Source organism: Hyperolius riggenbachi, chromosome 3 (assembly GCF_040937935.1).
Source record: "Hyperolius riggenbachi isolate aHypRig1 chromosome 3, aHypRig1.pri, whole genome shotgun sequence".
NCBI classification, from domain to species: domain Eukaryota; kingdom Metazoa; phylum Chordata; class Amphibia; order Anura; family Hyperoliidae; genus Hyperolius; species Hyperolius riggenbachi.
In genome coordinates this window covers 56,647,809-56,667,217 of record NC_090648.1, presented here as the reverse complement: position 1 = coordinate 56,667,217, position 19,409 = coordinate 56,647,809, and the positions used below count along the sequence as shown (strand labels likewise).

Below are 19,409 nucleotides of genomic sequence, written 5' to 3'. Positions count from 1 at the left end.
CATCACGTGTGCTGCTGCTGGGTTAGCGTTGCCGGTCCCTTTTTACGGAACCTCTTATATGTATTACATTTATGACTGCATGGCGGCAAAATGCATTGCTATTTGCTATCCGCACGCTTCTTGTCCTCATGCAAGGCCTGGGTTGTTGTGTCTCAAAGCGTGGCCTTCTCCTCCTGCGCTTCCCTCCTCCTGTTTCATCACGTGTGCTGCTGCTGGGTTAGCGTTTCCGGTCCCTGTTTATTGAACCTCTCATCTGTATTACATTTATGACTGCATGGCGGCAAAATGCATTGCTATCCGCACACTTCTTGTCCTCATGCAAGGCCTGGGTTGTTGTGTCTCAAAGCGTGGCCTTCTCCTCCTGCGCCTCCTCCTGTTCCATCACGTGTGCTGCTGCTGGGTTAGCATTGCCGGTCCCTTTTTACGGAACCTCTTATCTGTATTACATTTATGACTGCATGGCGGCAAAATGCATTGCTATTTGCTATCCGCACGCTTCTTGTCCTCATGCAAGGCCTGGGTTGTTGTGTCTCAAAGCGTGGCCTTCTCCTCCTGCGCCGCCCTCCTCCTGTTCCATCACGTGTGCTGCTGCTGGGTTAGCGTTACCGGTCCCTTTTCCTGGAAATTCTTATCTGTATTACATTTTTACATTTTCCACATTTAAAAGACAGTTTTTCCTTTGAAACTTTACAATCAATTTTCTCAAAAACTATAAGCTCTTTTTCAAATGTTTTTTTTCCTCTTGTACCCACTCCCAAGGTGCACATACCCTGCAAATTTGGGGTATGTACCATGTAAGGAAGCTTTACAAAGCACGAAAGTTCGGGTCCCCATTGACTTGCATTATGTTCGGAGTTCGGCGCGAACACCCGAACATCGCGGCCATGTTCGGGGAACGTTCGCGAACCCGAACATCCAGGTGTTCACCCAACACTAATAATAAGGCAAGAGATAACTTGCCACCACACAGTGAGAGAGTGATCTTATCTCTTCATTCCTTAAGTTACCTCCTCTGTAGTTAAATTACCTCCTTTGTAGTTAATTTACCTCCTCTGTATTTTTTTTACACGCAGTTAATTAACAGCCTGTCTTTAACTTCTGGAGTTATTTTAAGGATTGAAGAGTTAAACTAAAGACAGAAGAGTTAACTTTAGGTTTGCTTGAGGTAAAATGTTTCCTGAATACAACATGCCTCATCACCATGGTGATAACTCTAGAAACGATATTAAAGACAGGAGATAAGCTTAGTGAATTGAGGCCATTGATTAAGAGTGTCTGAGAAAAAATATTGGTAGGTTTTTAGAAATCCATGCAGAACTGTCTCAGACATCTTAAGAAATCACTAGATAGTGCAGTTTCCTTCCTAAACTGGGGTAAAATAGGAGGAGTTAGGAAGGTTTCTTAGACAGTGAAGTGTGTGAGAGAGATTGCTGTTGCTGAGGTAACCAATACATCTGCTGTATTGCATCAATGTCCAGCACTGGAATGGTTAAGCACAGAACAGCTTCACAGGACACCTGGCAGCAGGGAGGAGGAGCAATTCACAAATCATGTCAAGTCTACATTGCTGCACAAGCTGTAGAAGTGCTATGAAGCACTTCTTAATCTGTGGCAGTTTAGGGATGGGTTTGCACTGTTCTTAACTGTAGTGCTGTTCTAGAAATTCATGCTAAACTGCCACTGTTAAGTAGGATTTAGGAATCTTCTAATTATCATGCAGAACTGCCCCCCTGCTGATTAGAAGCGCTATAAGTTGAATGAAAGTGCAGCATGCTGTGCGTTATACTGGGCTTTAGCTGTGTTAAACTGCTTGCACTTGCTCAGTGACTAGCCACATGGCTAATTAATATTCACTGCACTGTGGTGACGTAACCTGGACTCGTAGGTAGTGTTGTCCGGATCATGAATGAATCCTTCATTTGATCCAGATCTTTTTTGTGAGTCGAATCATCCGGGTCATCACAATGAATGATTCAGTTCACAGTGGCGGCATCACTGGATGATATCATGAAATAATTCCATTCCTAAAGCTGTCTAGAAGTGTTGGAAATATTAGGCCCAAGGATGGAGGACCTGAGTTGCAGTGTGTGTGCGTGTGTGTGTGTGTGTGTGTGTGTGTGCGTGTGTGTGGGAGGGAGGGGGGGTGAGCAAGAACAGTTGCAGTGTGGCTTGGTGCCAACTATCACAAGGGGAACTATTATTGCAATTGTTAAAAATATATGTGTATATCAATTAGTATAAATATCCAGAATTTTTTGTTAAAAAAAATTAAATTCCAACAGATTACTTGTGTGGTGGAGTGATCAAAGAGCGTCTTGGGCAGTGGGTCTTCTGTCCCTGAAGGAAAGCAGTTGCAGGAAAGCACTTTCAGCCAGAGGCGTATCAAGGCTGTATAGCGCCCATGGCAAACACCGAGTTTGCGCCCCCCCAGCACTACTGCATCCCCCATGTCATCACCTCTGCATCTTGCATCTCCTGGTACTCGATCCCTCCGGTCTACCGTGCCCCCGCCTGCCATTTCTCTTTCCTTGCTATCAGTCTTTAGATTAGCGGCAAGAAGAGAGACAGAGAGGGTGCACACTTCCTTCCCAATGCACTTCAAATGTAGGAAGTGACTGATGACGTCACTTCCGCATGTGACGCGACGGGTAGACGGTGTGCGTACTCTGTCTCTCCTCTTGCCGCTAATCTAAAGTCTGATAGTAGGGACAGAGAAACAGCAGGTGGGGGCACGGGAGACCAGAGGCATCGAGCACCGAGGCGGGAGGCACAAGATGCGAATTGTGGAGGTGGCTGGCAGCATGGCCCCCATGGAAGGGGAGGGGCGCAGGGGACCGGAGGCATCTGGAACGGGCGGCACAAGATGCGGAGGTGGTGGGCAGCATGGGGGCAGGCATGGCGCCCATGGTGCACTGTCGCCCATGGCACTAGCCATGCCTGCACCCCTCTAGATCCGCCACTGCTTTCAGCACTGCCTGGCAAGGTGGATGTTTGAGGGATTCCTAGTGGCCTGTCTTAAGCACATTCTCCTTTCTGTGTGGACTTGCTGGGAGAGTGGCAGAAATGGAGTAGGAGGCAGAAGGGGAGTGGTGAGGACCATGCCCATTTATCCCAACCCAACCTTGGTGGAGGTATGAGGTGCTTTAATGTGTGCTGGTTACGAGTGTTTACAGAACCATAGTAGATAAACTAATCCTGGGAATACGCAATGAGGTTTTTTTTTGGCAGATTTACTTTCCAATCAATTTTCTGATAGTTTTTCCGATTGATTTTCTGATTGATTTTCCGATCTATTTCAATTCACTTCTATGGGAAAATCGATCAGAAAAATGATCAAAATCAGATCAAACCTGTCGAAAATTATCTATCCAGCCATCTATCTGCTGAAAAAACTCATGGTGTATTCTCAGCATGTCGGTCATTTTACAATGCTCCAATTATTGTGAAGGACAGCAAAGGCCTCTCATCCTATCTGTGTATGTATGTGAGATGTGGGAGGAAACTGGAGTACTGCAACTGGGGAAACTTATGCAAACACAGGGACAACATACACAAAGGGATGGCAGAAACGTTTGCCAGATGAACAGTTCCTGGCAAATAATGACTATGCACATTTTACAGCAAATTTTCATGGTAAAAGTTTGCGTTCATATTTAGCATTGAACTCAAAGGTTGCCAACTTCAGTGCTTAATAGCAAAGCCCACAAACATTCTAGAATTACCAAAACCAAATTTGCAGGGTATGTTAAGGAGAACTGTGGGAACAAAAGGAAAAAAAAAACATCTTTCAAAAAGACCTTGTAGTTTTTGAGAATATCGATTTTGAATATTTCAAAGAAAAAATGTTTTTTAAAGTCAGCAAAGTGACATTCTGCAGCATAACTCAGAATGTCATTGCTCTGGGGCTTGCCATACTTAGTATAGCAAGTCCAGGGCTGGGAATGGGATCAATGTGTGTGGTACTACTGTCCATCGATCATCAGGGCAGGGATTCTCCATCATTCATCGGGTATCAAGAGGATATGGCACTGGATCATTTCTGAGGACACTGTCATGCGAATAATGAAAGGTAAGTATTTATGGTTAATTAAGACCATTAACCACTTCAGTCTTCAGTCGTTTTTCACCTTATGCATCCGAGCAATTTTCACCTCCTATTCATTCGCCAATAACTTTATCACTAATTATCACAATCAATTGATCTATATCTTGTTTTTCCACCACTAATTAGGCTTTCTTTGGGTGGTACATTTTGCTAAGAATTATTTTTCCTACATGCATTTTAAAGGGAATATTAAGAAACAAAATGAAAAAAAAATATTTCTCAGTTTTCATCTATTTTAGCTTTAAAATAATACATGTTACCATAGTTAAAATCCACATATTTTATTTCCCCATTTGTTTCGGTTATTACACCATGTAACATTTGTCCATATTACAATGTATGCCACCAATATTTCACTATTTACAAGCTTATAATTAAAAAAATAATAGTAATATACCCTCTTCACATGCATATTAAAAAAGTTCAGACCCTTAGATAACTATTTTTTTTAATTGCATTTTTATTTTTTATTAAAAAAAATATTTATGTATTTTTTGGAGTGTGGAGGGTGAACAGTTAATTTTAAATGTGAAAAATTGTATTTATTTAAAAAAAAATGTATGTAGATGTAGTTTTACTATTTGTCCACAAGATGGCCACAGTCAAAATGTTTGTTTTTAGCCCTGTAAGCAAGCACTCTCGCTTACAGGATGTGAAGGGAGGACGGGAAACTTTTTTTTCCTTTAGAAAGATCACGGCTTCTGAAAGAAGCCATCGGTCTTTCTAATGGTGACTTAGATCAATGAAGGAAACTGCATTCCCATTTATTGATCTCCGGGCTAACGAAGCACACAGTAGCATAGTAGCAGCCTTTAGGACGTAGCAGCTATGTCCAAAAGGTGAAAATGGTTATAGGACTTTTTTGTGGTTACCTTTTTATTTCATTTTAAGTCTTTGTGGAAATGAGTGTGGGAAATATTTTGGTGATAAAAGAAACCTTATCAAACGTGAGAGAACTCACACTGGTGAGCAACCACCTTCATGTGCTGAGTGTGGGAAATGTTTTGTACAGCATTTCCCACACTCAGCTCATGGATAGGGCTTCTCACCAGTGTTTGATCTCTCAGGTGTGACAAGGTCTGATTTCTGGTCAAACATTTCCCACACTCAGAACATGGATAGGGCTTTTCACCACTGTGATATTTCTTATGCATGACAAGGTTTGATTTGCTTCCAATCATTTCCCACTCTCAGACCATGAACAGGGCTTCTCGCCAGTGTGAGATCTCTCATGTATGACTAGGTATTGTTTATGACCAAAACATTACCCACACTTAGTGCATGAATAGGGCTTCTCACCAGTGCGTGACTTTTCATGTGTGACAATAACTGATTTCTGTGCAAATCATTTCCCCCACTCTCTCACCAGTGTGAGAGGGATAGTTCACACTCTGAATGCAAATTGAAACAAAGCATTTCCCACACTCAGAACATGGATAGGGCCTCTCACCAGTGTGTGATCTCTCATGTGTGACAAGGTCTGATTTCTGGGCAAAACATTTCCCACACTCAGAACATGAATTGGTCTTCTCACCAGTGTGAGATCTTTCATGTATTATAAGGATTTCTTCCTGACCAAAACATTTCCCACACTCAGCACATGCATAGGGCCTCTCACCAGTGTGTGAGGGCTAGTTCACACTCTGAACGCAAATCGCGATTGCAAACACGATTGCTATTTTTCATTGCAATTTTGCTGTAATTTGCGTTGTGATTCCCATTCAACAGAATGTGAATCACATTGCAATCATCCCCCAAAGCGCTGCATGCAGCATGTTTGTGATTTATGCAAATCGCAAATACTGCAGTGAGAATGATCCCATAGGGATACATTAGCAACAAGTGTGAACCGGCCCTGACCTCTCGTATGTGACAAGAATTGATTTCTGTACAAAAACATTTCCCACACTCACCACATGAATAGTGCTTCTCACCAGTGTGAGACGTCTCATGTCTGACCATCAGTGATTTAGGCCCAAGAAATTTCCCACACTCAGAACATGAATAGGGTGTATTCCCAGTGTGAAAGCCGCCATGTAAAACAAGCTCTGATTTGTGAGCAAAACATTTCCCACACTCAGCACATAAAAAGGGCTTCTCAGTAGTGTGTGATCTCTCATGTGTAACAAGTTGGAATTTCTGTGCAAAACATTTCCCACACTCAGTACACGAATATGGTTTCTCACCAGTTTGAGTTCTCTCATGCTTGACAAGGTTTCCTTTATCGCCAAAATATTTCCCACACTCTGAACATTTTCACAAAGACTTAAAGGGGAACTGAAGAGAGAGGTATATGGAGGCTGTCATGTTTATTTACTTTTAATCAATACCAGTTGCCTGGCAGCCCTGCTGGTCTATTTCTCTGCAGTAGTATCTGATTAAAACCAGAAACAAGCATGCAGCTAGTCTTGTCAGATCAGACTTATAAGTCTGAACCACTGAAACACCTGATCTGCTGCATTCTTGTTCAGGGGCTATGGCTAATAGTATTAGAGGCAGAGGATCAGCAGGGCTGCCAGGCAACTGGTATTGTCTAAAAGGAAATAAACATGACAGCCTCCATATACCTCTCTCTTCAGTTCCCCTTTAAAACAAAGTAAAAAGGCAACCATAAAAAAGTCCTTTAATGATCTTAATTAACCATAACTTTCCTTTCATTATTCACTTGACAGCATCCTCAGAAATGATCCAGTGCCATCATCTCAATACCCGATGAATTGACGGAGATGCATTGATCCCTGCCTTGATGACAGACAGGGCCACACACGTCTATCCCATTCCCAGCCCTGGACTTGCTATACTAAGTATGACAAGCCCCAGAGCAATGACATTCTGAATGCTGCTGCAAAATGTTGTTTTGCTGACTCTAAAAACATTTTTTTTCTTTTGAAATATTCAAAATCTATATTCTCAAAAATTATAAGATCTTTTTGAAAAAAAAAATCTTTTTTTTTCCTCTTGTTCCCAGAGTACTCCTTAGCAAACCCTGCAAATTTGGTGATTCAAGCATCTATGGGGGCTTTGGTATAAATCACTAAAATCGGAATAACATGATCCGTTACAAAGCAGATCTGTGAACAGCCCCATAGAATTGTATGGGCAGTGAGTTGACATGCAGAGATATTCTGGAACGCAACTGAGCTCTGTGAACTAGCCATCAGGCAGCAAAATAAAAGAAACTAAAACAGCCTTGTTGTTAATGTGTTTTGCACTGTATATACACATGTTTATCTTATCATGTCACATGTCACCTCGGGTACCCTTTAAATTCTGCGTGCTAGGCATGCTGGGAGATATTGCCTGTGGTATAAAATGGTGCTTATCAGGATCATTCTATTCTATGCAAGAGAGTCAAAATGGAAACAGTGTTCCCTAGCCCTACATTGGCCTCAATTCACTAAGTAGTTTAGACTAGTCTACTGATGGTTTTTAGTCTACTGATGGTTTGGTGTAATGTTTTTGACCTGTTTTTAGACCTGCTCTAAAACATTTGGTAATTAGGCCTGTAAAGCAGGGGAAATGATCAAAAGATGCAATTCACAAAGGCAAACAAGGAGTAACTGCGCCCACTTTTTCTGACAGAGATCAAACCAGCTGATTTCTGTCAGTACAGTAATTCTGTGAGGTATTTTAGACATGAGGATGGAACCTTTTGAATTAATTATGCAGGAGTTTAATTGTATCCAGATGAGAGCTCATCAGAGGAGAAGGATGTCAGTCATAGCTATTTGTTTGTGAATTGCTTCTTTTAATAATTTCCCCTGCTTTACCGATCTAATTACCAAATGTTTTAGACCAGGTCTAAAACAGGTCTAAAACATTCGGTAATTATTAGTGAATTCCCTCTTGATGCAACTGATTTACACCAAACCATCAGTAGACTAAAAACCATCAGTAGACTAGTCTAAACTGCTGAGTGAATTGAGGCCATTATGTGATTGTAATAATGTGGGAAATGCCAGCTTAACCCTTTATAAACTTACATATCAGTCTAGAGCTCAATTGACTAAATTGGATAATATATGAAATATGTGCTTGGAATTATCTTATACAGTTATCCCCCACCTGGATATTAATACCATTATCCCTGACCTCCAAACTTGAATTACCTTATTTGTAACTTGCTCATATGCTGATATAGCTTACAGTGTTTACTTGTATGTTATGTGTTTGAACCTTCCTTAATGGAAACTATTTGTAACTTGTGTCACATATGATGGCTGATGTAAGATGTCACTGGATTGCTAGTGGATTGTTTTGATTAATGTTTCCTCTTTTTGAAGAAAAAACTCAATAAAAAAATCTCTAAAAAATCCCCCACCACTGTTTTCATCACTGTGAGGTTACAGGAGCGGTAGTGCCTCATGATGTATTCATCTGCCACAAACATAAAATAATGATCTGGACCAGGAGTGCCATGCCAGGCTTTTGTAGGTGAAATGTTGAGCTGTTGGTTTTCTGTGTCTTGAAAGAATGGGGAATGGCCAAAAAAGGTAGGAGTCACTGCTGCCCTCATAGTATTACATATCTACATAAATAAACTTATAGTCGACATCCACAACTGCCAGCAGAAGTAAAAATCGAAATTTCCGGTAAATGAAATATCTATTTCCACTGCCAGGGAACATGATTATACAATACAAATATGTTCACCATATAAAGCCCCCAGGCAGTTTGGAAACTTAAACTTTTTGTCCAAAAATCTTGAGCAATGGCCTCTCATATTTCTGTGGTTGGAAGTGGGAGATAGAGAGGGCAGAGTGGATTCTAAATAGTCTTACAGGTGTCTATAAAGCAAATAGTCCGACTTCTCCAGGGGAAAAGGTAGCAGGAAAAAAGGGTACCGGCAGCTAGTGGAGGAAAAGGGTGCCGCCATGGACTCTAATGCAATTATCGTTAATGCAACGAAAAAAAGCAGAAAAAGGGTGACCCATAAATAGCATTAACAACATTAAAACATTAAAGTTTTTGAAGTATGTTATCAATCATTTTAGAAGCTTGCAATGTTATAGTTTTTGTCATATTACTTGTTTGTATGTACAGATTTTACGTTATCCAGCATATTATCATTACTGTGTGTAAAAGGGTGTTTCTGCAGGGGGAATGTTTAGGGTTAGGCACCTCCAGGGGGGTGGTTAGGGTTAGGCACCTCCAGGGGGTTGGTTAGGGTTAGGCAACACCGGGCGGGATGGTTAGTGTTGGGCACCACCGGGGGGTTAGGGTTAGGAACCTCCAGGGGGTTGGTTAAGGTTAGGCACCATCGGGGGGGGGGGGGGGGGTTAGGGTTCGGCACCACCAGGGGAGTGGTTAGCTTTAGGCACCACCAGGGAAGGGTTCTGTGTGAGAGTAGGGTTGTGTTAAGCTGTATTGTTGAATTATGTAACAAATTTTATTGTTAATATCTTTTTGTTATAATCTCTCATTGTGTAATGTCATGCATTGCACTGCTTGTTGTCCCTTTATTGCCCACCCACCCCCATAGCACAGCTGACACACGTTTGTGCAGCCCAGCTCGGCAATGTTCCCCAAGGGGATCAGGTGCTCATCTCCAACAGGCAACATGCATTGGAAGTGTGTACAAGCCCTAATGCTTGGAATACACAATGAGTTATTCAGCAGATTTACTGGTCAATCGATTTTCCAATCGATTTCCATTTACTTCTATCAGAAAATCGATCAGAAAATCTGTCGGAATTTATCTATTGAGCCATCTATCTGCCAAAAGAACTCATGGGCCCATATGCAATTAACTTTTTCTCCTGGGTTATCTCCTAGGAGATAATTTTTCATCTACGATTTAGAATACATTTTCAGCACTTTGCAATGGAAAAACTACCAAAATGTAGGTGAAAAAGTTTGATCAAAATTATTTGGCGTATTTTTTTGCTTGCTGGTGGTGTAAAATTAATTTTATTGCCAAGTTTGAAAATATCACCTAGGAGAAAACTTTCCGCCTGGCGGATCGCTTAAAATCAGTCTTATCACTCGAATGACGGACTGTACACACGCCCGATTTGGCGTGCGGATGACTGAACGATGGGACGTTCAAACGACCCGTCGTTCGGAAAAATCCGACGTGTGTATGGGCCTTAAGAATTCACTTCAAGTGAGAGCTTTACACCATCACACACAAAGGTCTTGTTTATTTACATTCACTAAGGATCCATTGAGACACTACAGTCCCCAGTATGTGGTGAATGTCTATTTTACATACACGCTCCACCTTAGCTTGTTTGGGGAAACAACACCTGCATATAAACTGAATAAAGGAACTTTTAAGATCTACAAATTCCTCCTCCTTTCTCTACTGGAGAGCTGTGTCTAATGCCAGCAATAAGAAAAGAACACTCTGTGTGTAATTTATGCATTGCTCATGCAAGGTCACAAGTAGATTTACATTTCTGGAACAGCTAATCCTTAGGGTGCATATAGCCTCACTATAACTGCCACCTACAGAGATATAAACTTACTCCCTAGGTAGTGATGGACAAATATCATAAAAGATCACTTGCAGATCGTACATTTTATTGCAACAATTTGGGAATCGACTGTCCGCAGTGAGCCCCAATGATGGCAGGACGAACCTCTAAGACCTTCAGGGCATCTCTGCAACCAGGATTTCTTTAAAAAAAACAGTACAAAGTGTCTAAAAACCCAGACAGTGGCATAGTGGAGGGAAATCAAGGACAAAATAGTAAAAAAAAATTATATGTATTTTATGTAAATGCTTTTTAATGTTTTTAAAAAGATATGTCAATGGCTGCTGAATTAAGCAGTGAATAGTAAAGCCCCCATACATGCTGGGATCACCAAATGTGCAGGGTGTGTCAAAACAACACTAACTATTTCAGAAGTGATCCAAATAATGAATACAAACTGAGAATATGAGAAACTATTACCTCTCTCACAATGGAAATGCAATAGTTTTCTTGGGGGAAGGAAACAACGATTATATGTTTAAAAATGACTCTTAAAGCTTAACCAGATTAGTAAAACTGATAAGTGCCGGTTCTTGATGTTGTAGGAGTCAAAAGGTAGAACTGGGAGCATAGTCAATATATCATGAGCATGTATGATGAGTCTGATAACACTATGGAGTTTACTGTTAGGGTTATATGTGTATATTTTATTTTTTTCTATTATCATCATAATAGACACAGATGGGGGTTGATTCACTAACAGAAATAGCTCAAGAAGCCTCACTTCCGCTGCGCCGCTCCTCCCTCTGTTCACATTACTGCTGATCTGAGGTCTGTGTATGAATGATGGGGAGGCAGCAGCAGCCATAAAAGTAACAGACAGAGCAGTAATGGCAGCACGGGAGGCCCCTGCTGTGGCATACATGGCGCTTTGCCACCCAAACATTTTAGCGCACAGCTCTCCCTGCTGCCTCACAAATTCCATGTGGCATTAATTACTATTCCCCCTCTGAGTCATAGAAGCTCAGAGTGAGAAGTAATTTGGTGTCCAGCGATCATCAGATCACTGAATTACCCTTGCGCGGACATAGACATAACAACGTTATGTCTATGGTGGTGCCCAGGTTAGACGCAGTGCAAGAGCCAAAATGACCTGCTTTGCTTGCTGTAGGGGACAACCTGCTTGATTCGCCTGGGCCAAGCACCACCCCTGTACCACCACACCCAGATATACCAGTGAAAAAACAGAAAACTGGAGCTATCACAATTATTCAAAGACAGGAATGTACAGGAAGACTGGCACAAGGGTTTTGGCCACTTTCCCTTCCTCAGATGCTCAGTCTTCTGTCCCAAAACACTTTTGTATGCTCTGTTGAGTGAATAAATGGGATAAACCAGTTTGGTGAGCCCTGTTTTCATGTATTTTTAATAGACAATGCTTTGGCAATCAGTTTAAAGGCCCATTTCATAGAATAACAATGCAAACTATATTTCCAGCACAGCAAAATACTAAAGAAATTTCAGGTTTTATTGAATTAAACTTAAAACACATTAAAACATCAGCTAAAATCACACGCATGTAAACTATTTTAACTCCCCCCACCATTAGTCAAAAAGACAAAAATAAACCAATTTTAAAATGACATTTTCTTAAACCAAACACCTCTGTGCACATATAGAAATAAATCATAGATAATCATGTTCAATGAATGAAAGTAACAGATTGCAAGACACATTTACAGATCATAAACTTAACCTCGTGGGCGGGACTCCTGACTCTGTGTAGGGCAAGAGAAATGGGCTGAAAGTGGTATACCCAACACAGTGCCAGGCATACTGCCCAGGAGCCCTCCTCTACCCTCATTTGTTCTCCTCTGCCCCCTATTTACCCTCCACTAACCCCCCTCCCTTGTGTCCTTCTGTGTACTATGAGAAGCAGCAACATGGCTCACCTAATCAACGGCTCCAGCTGCAATCTGGAGACAGACCTCTCCTTTCCTTCACTGCACCTCTAGTGCCGGCTTCACAGCAGATTGCAGCTGAAGCTGTTGATTAGGTAGCCATGCTGCTGTTTTGCATAGTACACCTTGGAGGAGAGAGTGGAAGGACAAATGGGGGGTAGCATAAGATAAACAGTGGGGCAGAAAAGGACACATGGGGAACAGAAGGTAACACACTGGAGATAGAAGGGTACAGAAAGGGTTATGAAAATAAATTGGATCACTTTATGCACAGAAATGCAGCAGAAACTAAATGCCAGGGAACTTAAAGGACCACTATTTCAAAAAATAAAAAGAAATAAGTACATATACTTATTAGACATCTTTACAAAAGCATTCCCTGGAAAAGAAGATAAGCAAAGATGCTGACCAGCCTCCCCACATAGTTGTGCACTACACTGGTAGCTGGACTGAGCACCCGCTGTCCAGTTAGTGCTTTTGAAATTAAATAAAAACATAAGATTCCCCTATGAGGAGATGGATTAGTCCAACACCTGTCAGATCTGTTCGATTTTTACAAACTACAGCACGTAACAGTGGCAGAAAAAAAAAGATTTCTAAAGGTATTTTACACTTTGATAAATGCACATTTTATAAATATGCATACTCATGGATTTCATTTTTTTTTCATGATAAAGGTCCTTTAACAGTAAATAAAATATGGATTAAAAGGATATCCTTATAGAATTACTGTCTATTGTGCAAAAAATGTAAAAGTATATTTAGAAATCTGTTAGATTTTAGTGTACTAGCTGATGAAAGTTTACTTTCGACTGCAGTTTTTTGTAATAAATCACCAAAAAACATTTACTTTCTGTGTGTATACTGTACATCAGTGATGGCTAACCTTGGCACTCCAGCTGTGACAAAACTACAAATCCCATCATGCCTCTGCCTCCCCGAGTTATGCTTAGATCTGTCAGGGTATTGCAATGCCTCATGGGACTTGTAGTTTTACCACAGCTGTAGTGCCAAGGTTAGCGATCACTGCTGTACATGGTCTCTGAAGCTATATAAGCTTCTGAAATGCATATTTAAAAGAAACTTTTATAATTAAAATATATCCTAAATTATAATCCTGTGATATTACAACAAAAATGTTCATTGAAATTGGTTTACAGGCTCACATCCACTCGCTCATGTATCTTCTGATGACTTCTCAGAGATGACTGGTGTGAGAAGCTCTTGTCACATTGTGAGCAACTAAATGGCTTTTCTCCTGTGTGAGTTCTCTGATGCCAACTAAGATTAGACCTTTGTGCGAAGCATTTATCACATTCTGAACATTTAAATGGTTTTTCTCCTGTGTGAGTTCTCTGATGCTGAGTAAGATGTCCCTCCTGTGTGAAGCATTTGTCACATTCTGTGCATTTATATGGCTTCTCTCCTGTGTGAATCCGAAGATGAATGTTGAACTTTTTTTGAGTTCTGAAGGACTTCTCACATTCAGAGCAAGAAAATGGCTTCTCTCCAGTGTGATTCCTCTGGTGTGCTATGAGGCTTAATTTTCTGGTAAAACATTTCTGGCATTCAGAGCAGGAAAATGGCTTCTCTCCTGTATGAATCTTCTGGTGTCGTTTAAGGTTAGATATTTGAGTGAAAGATTTGTCACATTCTAAACACACAAAAAAATTCTCTCCTGTATGAATCCTCTGGTGTGCTGTAAGGCTTGATTTCTCAGTAAAGCATTTCGGACATTCAGAGCAAGAAAAAGGTTTCTCTCCAGTATGAATCCTCTGATGGTTTTTCAAGCTTGATTTCACAGTAAAACATTTCTCACATTCAGGACAAGAAAATGGCCTCTCTCCGGTGTGACTCCTCTGGTGTATAATAAGCTGTGATGGACGAGTGAAGCTTTTCTTACACTCTGAGCAGTGATGCGGCTTGTCTCCTCTGTGACTCATCATGGGCTGCTGGAGATCCAGTTTATTGAAAGATATTCTCAGAGTTGAGCAGGAATTCAGCTTTTTAATTGCACCTGCAATTAAAAAATTATATGTTATTTTTACTATATTCCAAAAGGTTCTGACAGTATAGTAAGCAAATATATGTACAGTGCTGCCCATAATTATTTTGACTTTAAGTTACTTTTTTTTCAACCAGCAAGTCATTTTCTAATGGGAAATTACAATAGGTGTCTCCCAAAAGATAATAAGACCATGCACAACAGGTGTTATTGTGGAAAAAAAAAACATTTCTCAGCTTTTATTTACATTTGAGCAAAAAGTGTCCAGTCCAAAATTATTCATACCCTTCACAAACTGTCGCAGCCTGTGGGTAAATCCAAAGTTTTATACCATTCCAAATAGTCCAAGCTGTTCTACAGCATCCTAATTACCCTGATTAATTTGGAACAGCTGTTTTAATCAACAGGTGAAAAACAGCAGCACTCTGCAGTTGGTTTGTGGACAATCATGGTTAAGACAGAGAAGCTCGGTGAGGACCTGTGACTGCGCATTGTGGCTGCTCACAAGTCAGGAAAGGGCTACAAGGCCATTTCTAAAGGTTTTCAAGTTTCAGAGGCTACAGTGCAAAGTATTATTAAAAAATACAAGATGTTCCGCACTGTGAAAAATTTCAGAGGACTTGGTTTGGAAGCCAAAAGTGACACCTGTGCTTGCTAGGAGGATAGAGAGAGAGGTGAAAAAGAATCCAAGTATCACTTAAATGGGATACAGTTGGGGACATCAAACTTGAAGAAGGACTTAGGAGTACTCATCGACAACAAGTTGAATAATCATACTCAATGCCAAGCCGCTGCAGCTAAAGCTAACAAAATTTTGGGATGCATTAAAAGGAAAATAAAAACTCGATATGCTAGCATAATATTGCCCCTGTTTAACTCTCTAGTAAGGCCACATCTGGAATATGGAATTCAGTTCTGGGCACCACATTACAAAAAAGATATTGCAGTTTTAGAGCAGGTGCAGAGACGAGCAACAAAATTGATACGTGGGATGCAAGGTCTCACTTTCCAAGAAAGGTTAGATAAACTGGGTTTATTTAGTCTAGAGAAAAGACGCCTTAGAGGGGATCTAATTAACATGTATAAATACATCAGAGGGCAATATAACAGCTTGGCGGTTGAGCTTTTTGTCCCTAGGCCTTCTCAAAGGACTAGAGGACATGATCTGCGCATGGAGGAAAAACATTTTAGCCATTTATTTAGGAAGGGGTTCTTTACAGTAAGAGTGATTAAGATGTGGAATGCATTGCCACAGGAAGTCATTATGGCAAGCTCTATACCTGCATTTAAAGTGGGCTTAGATGCTTTCCTTGCGTTGAAAGACATCCATGGCTACAATTACTAGGTAATGCATAATGATGTTGATCCAGGGATTTTATCTGATTGCCATCTGGAGTCGGGAAGGAATTTTTCCCTTTTGGGGCTAATTGGACTATGCCTTGTAGGGGTTTTTTTCGCCTTCCTCTGGATCAACAGGGATATGTGAGGGAGCAGGCTGGTGTTGTACTTTATACTGGTTGAACTCGATGGACGTATGTCTTTTTTCAACCAAAATAACTATGTAACTTCCAAGGCTATCTTGGTGAATCTGGGCTCTGCTGGTGGCAATGTCTTAAGGCAGACAATCCAATGGACACTGCACACTGCTGGGTTCCATGGATGCAGACCAAGGAGGACACCACTTCTCCAGATAAGGCGCACAAAAGCACGGTTGGCCTTTGCAAATGCTCATCTGGACAAATAAGAAAACTTCTGGTTTTCTGTGTTATGGTCAGATGAAACAAAAAGTGAATTGTTTGGTCACAATGATATTTCCTTCATTTGGCATAAAAAAGAAGAAGCCTTCAACCCAAAGAACACCATCCTCACTGTCAAACATGGTGGTGGGAACTTAATGCTTCGGGGTGTGGTTTTTCAGCCAATGGACCAGGGAACCTAATCACAGTAAATGGCACCATGAAAAAAGAGCAATACATGAGGATTCTCAATGACATAATCAGGCAGTCTTCAGAGAAACTTGGCCTTGGGCACCACTGGACATTTCAGCATGACAATAACCCAAAACACAAACAGAGCCGCTCGAGTTATGCTAAAGCACATTTGGACAAGCCACCTTAATTTTTGAAAAAGGTACTGTGGACCGATTAGTTATTTGGGCATAACAAGGGGAGTTATACATGGAGGAAAAAGAACACAGCATTCCAAGAAATACACCTGCTACATACAGTAAGATATGGTGGTGGTTCCATTATGCTGTGGGGCTGTGTGGCCAATGCAGGGACTGGGAATCTTGTCAAATTTGAGGAACGCATAGATTCCACTCAGTATCAGCAGATTCTGGAGACCAGAATGTCCAGGAATCAGTGACAAAGCTGAAGCTCTGCCAAGGCTGGATCTTTCAACAAGACAACACTAAACACTGCTCAAAATCCACTAAGGCATTCATGCAGAGGAACAAGTACAATGTTCTGAAATAACCATCTCAGTCCCCAGACCTGAATATAATTGAAAATCTGTGGTGTGAGTTAGAGAGCTGTCCATGCTCAGAAGCCATCAAACCTGAATGAACTAGAGAAGTTTTGCAAAGAAGAATGGTCCAAATCTGGAATCCAGACTCTCACTGGAACCTACAGGAAGTGTTTAGAGTCTGTAATTTCTGCAAAAGGAGGATCTACTATATATTGATTTCATTTCTTCTTTGTGGTGCCCAAATTTATGCACCTGCCTAATTTTGTTTAAACAATTATTGCACACTTTCTGTAAATCCAATGAACTTCATTTAACTTTTCAAATAACACGGTGTGTCTCCTATATGACATATTTAACTGACATTGTTTATCGTAACAACCAACGATTTATACAGGAAAATCATGATGATTACAAGTCGAGAAATTTAGGTCTGATCTACTTTTGTGAACCTAAATTTCTGACTTGTAGCAAAGTATCAAGTGTTCCCTCTGCTCTGCATCTGCTGCATTATGCCACTGTAGTGCTGCCAGCCAGATTTTGCCCCCCCTGCTCTAGTCAGATGCTTGATCACCATAATGCAGCTCCCCTCCTGCAAGCTGCAGAATGGACTGACCCCCGCTCTGACAGCACGTGATGCTCCAACAGCCGGCGGGGGTAGGAGCTGCTCAAAATCCTCGGTTGTAAGTTTGTTCCTCCTTACTGCTCTAACCCCCACTTGCGGTGGGGGTAGGAAACGATCATAAATCCTCAGTTCTGGCCACAGATCACTGTCCTCGCTGGCTGTCCCTGGTGCGTGCAGCTACCCTTCACTACACACAGACTTGGTTGCCCTGCATTGTGCCAATTTATATACTGCTAATTGATATATTGTTGAATATTTAAGCTCTTACTACTATTGAAAATTCCTGTGACTATCAAATGAGGAGCACCTTACAGAGACTTCCTCTTTTTAAAAAAAATGAATTTTCGTACTTGTGTCAATAAAGATGTTTTGATATTTTTGTACCGCAAGAATTGAAAGACTTCGTGCTTTATATATCTGATGGTCCTTTCTATAAATATTCTGCATTGTGACGTATCAGGAAGTGGAGGAGGGGATCAGAGCAATGGGACACGCTGGATTGGAGCTGAAGCCAGTGATTTGTTTATGGAGGCTATCAGCATTGACTGTGAGTTTTAGCTGCATCCACACTAGGGAATTCATTGACAGTCCCTGGAACTGACTTCACCCTCCCTGACAGCATCTGAATGTACAGTGAATGGGCCAGACAGGTAAAGTTGACAGAGCTGTTTACACAGCCCGGAGAACTCAGGCTGGAAACTGTTGTATTCACTGTTTCCTTGAAGTGCAGGACTGGTCTTATCTTCCCAGGCAGCTCCCGTAAAGTGTGCTGGTGCTTATCATTGTTTTTCTAACTGAGGCAAGATACTTGAAGCCATTAACCCCTTATGATCTGCAAGCATGTTTCAAACACTGTACTGTTATGTATTAACACAATAACAGCAGCACAGTGTGGGGAAGATGCATGGAGATCATGCAGGGTTGCTTCAGGTATCCTGCCTCATTCATGCCCCATTGTTAACCTTATTTATCTTTTATTATACTGAAGGTTTGGACTTGATCCCAACTTTGCTGTGTAGACTTATACTTAAAACATTAAAAAATGCCAGCTTAAGAGGGTCAAATATTAGGGTCGACTTATATACGAGGTCGACTTGTATTCGAGTATATACGGCAACAAGCTTGCCCACATTTTTGAGTTTCTGCATCCCACTGTATACAGTATATATATATATATATATATATATATATATATATATATATATATATATATATATATATATATATCCAACATACTTCACATCACTGGATGCATCATAAATCTATATACAGAGAAAGAAGTATTGATATATGTGGCTTAGGTGCACGAGTAGAAAAAAAAAGTAAAATATAAAATACTTTTATATACGTGCATATTAGAACTAGAATTGTACAAAATGTTGTAAATGACTTTTTCTCATGGGGTATTCTCAAGATTTCCTTTTTTTCCAAAAGCACTCCCTGAAAAGAAGTGCCCCAAAGCAGTAAATTTGGATGCACAGACAATTTGTTAAATTTGGTGCTGCTATAAAGCTCAGTGTACATGTGTGACCATGGTGTGCCAAACAATAAAACTGGGCAGCTGAACTCTGCTTATTTGTATAGTATGTATATTAGCATAGCAGTGCAAAATCAGTGTTCGGATGTTATATAGCCAAACTCCAAATTGAATGCAGTGCAGGTATAGCCAAATACTGTTATCCAATAAAAATATAGCTGTGTACTGTTATTGACTGCCATGAAGGATACTGGTTGAAGAGCTTGGCCAAGAGATTTTTGTTAGGCTTAGTTATAGCAGAGTAAATATTAAGGGATGGGGTTGAATGTTAGGTTTAGGCTTTGTTAAATG

At 40.8% G+C, this 19,409-nt stretch overlaps 1 pseudogene; it reads right to left on the bottom strand.

Annotated features, from left to right (window-relative positions):
• Positions 1 to 19,409, bottom strand: part of LOC137562109 (zinc finger protein 208-like) — a 250,675-nt pseudogene that overhangs the window by 101,509 nt on the left and 129,757 nt on the right.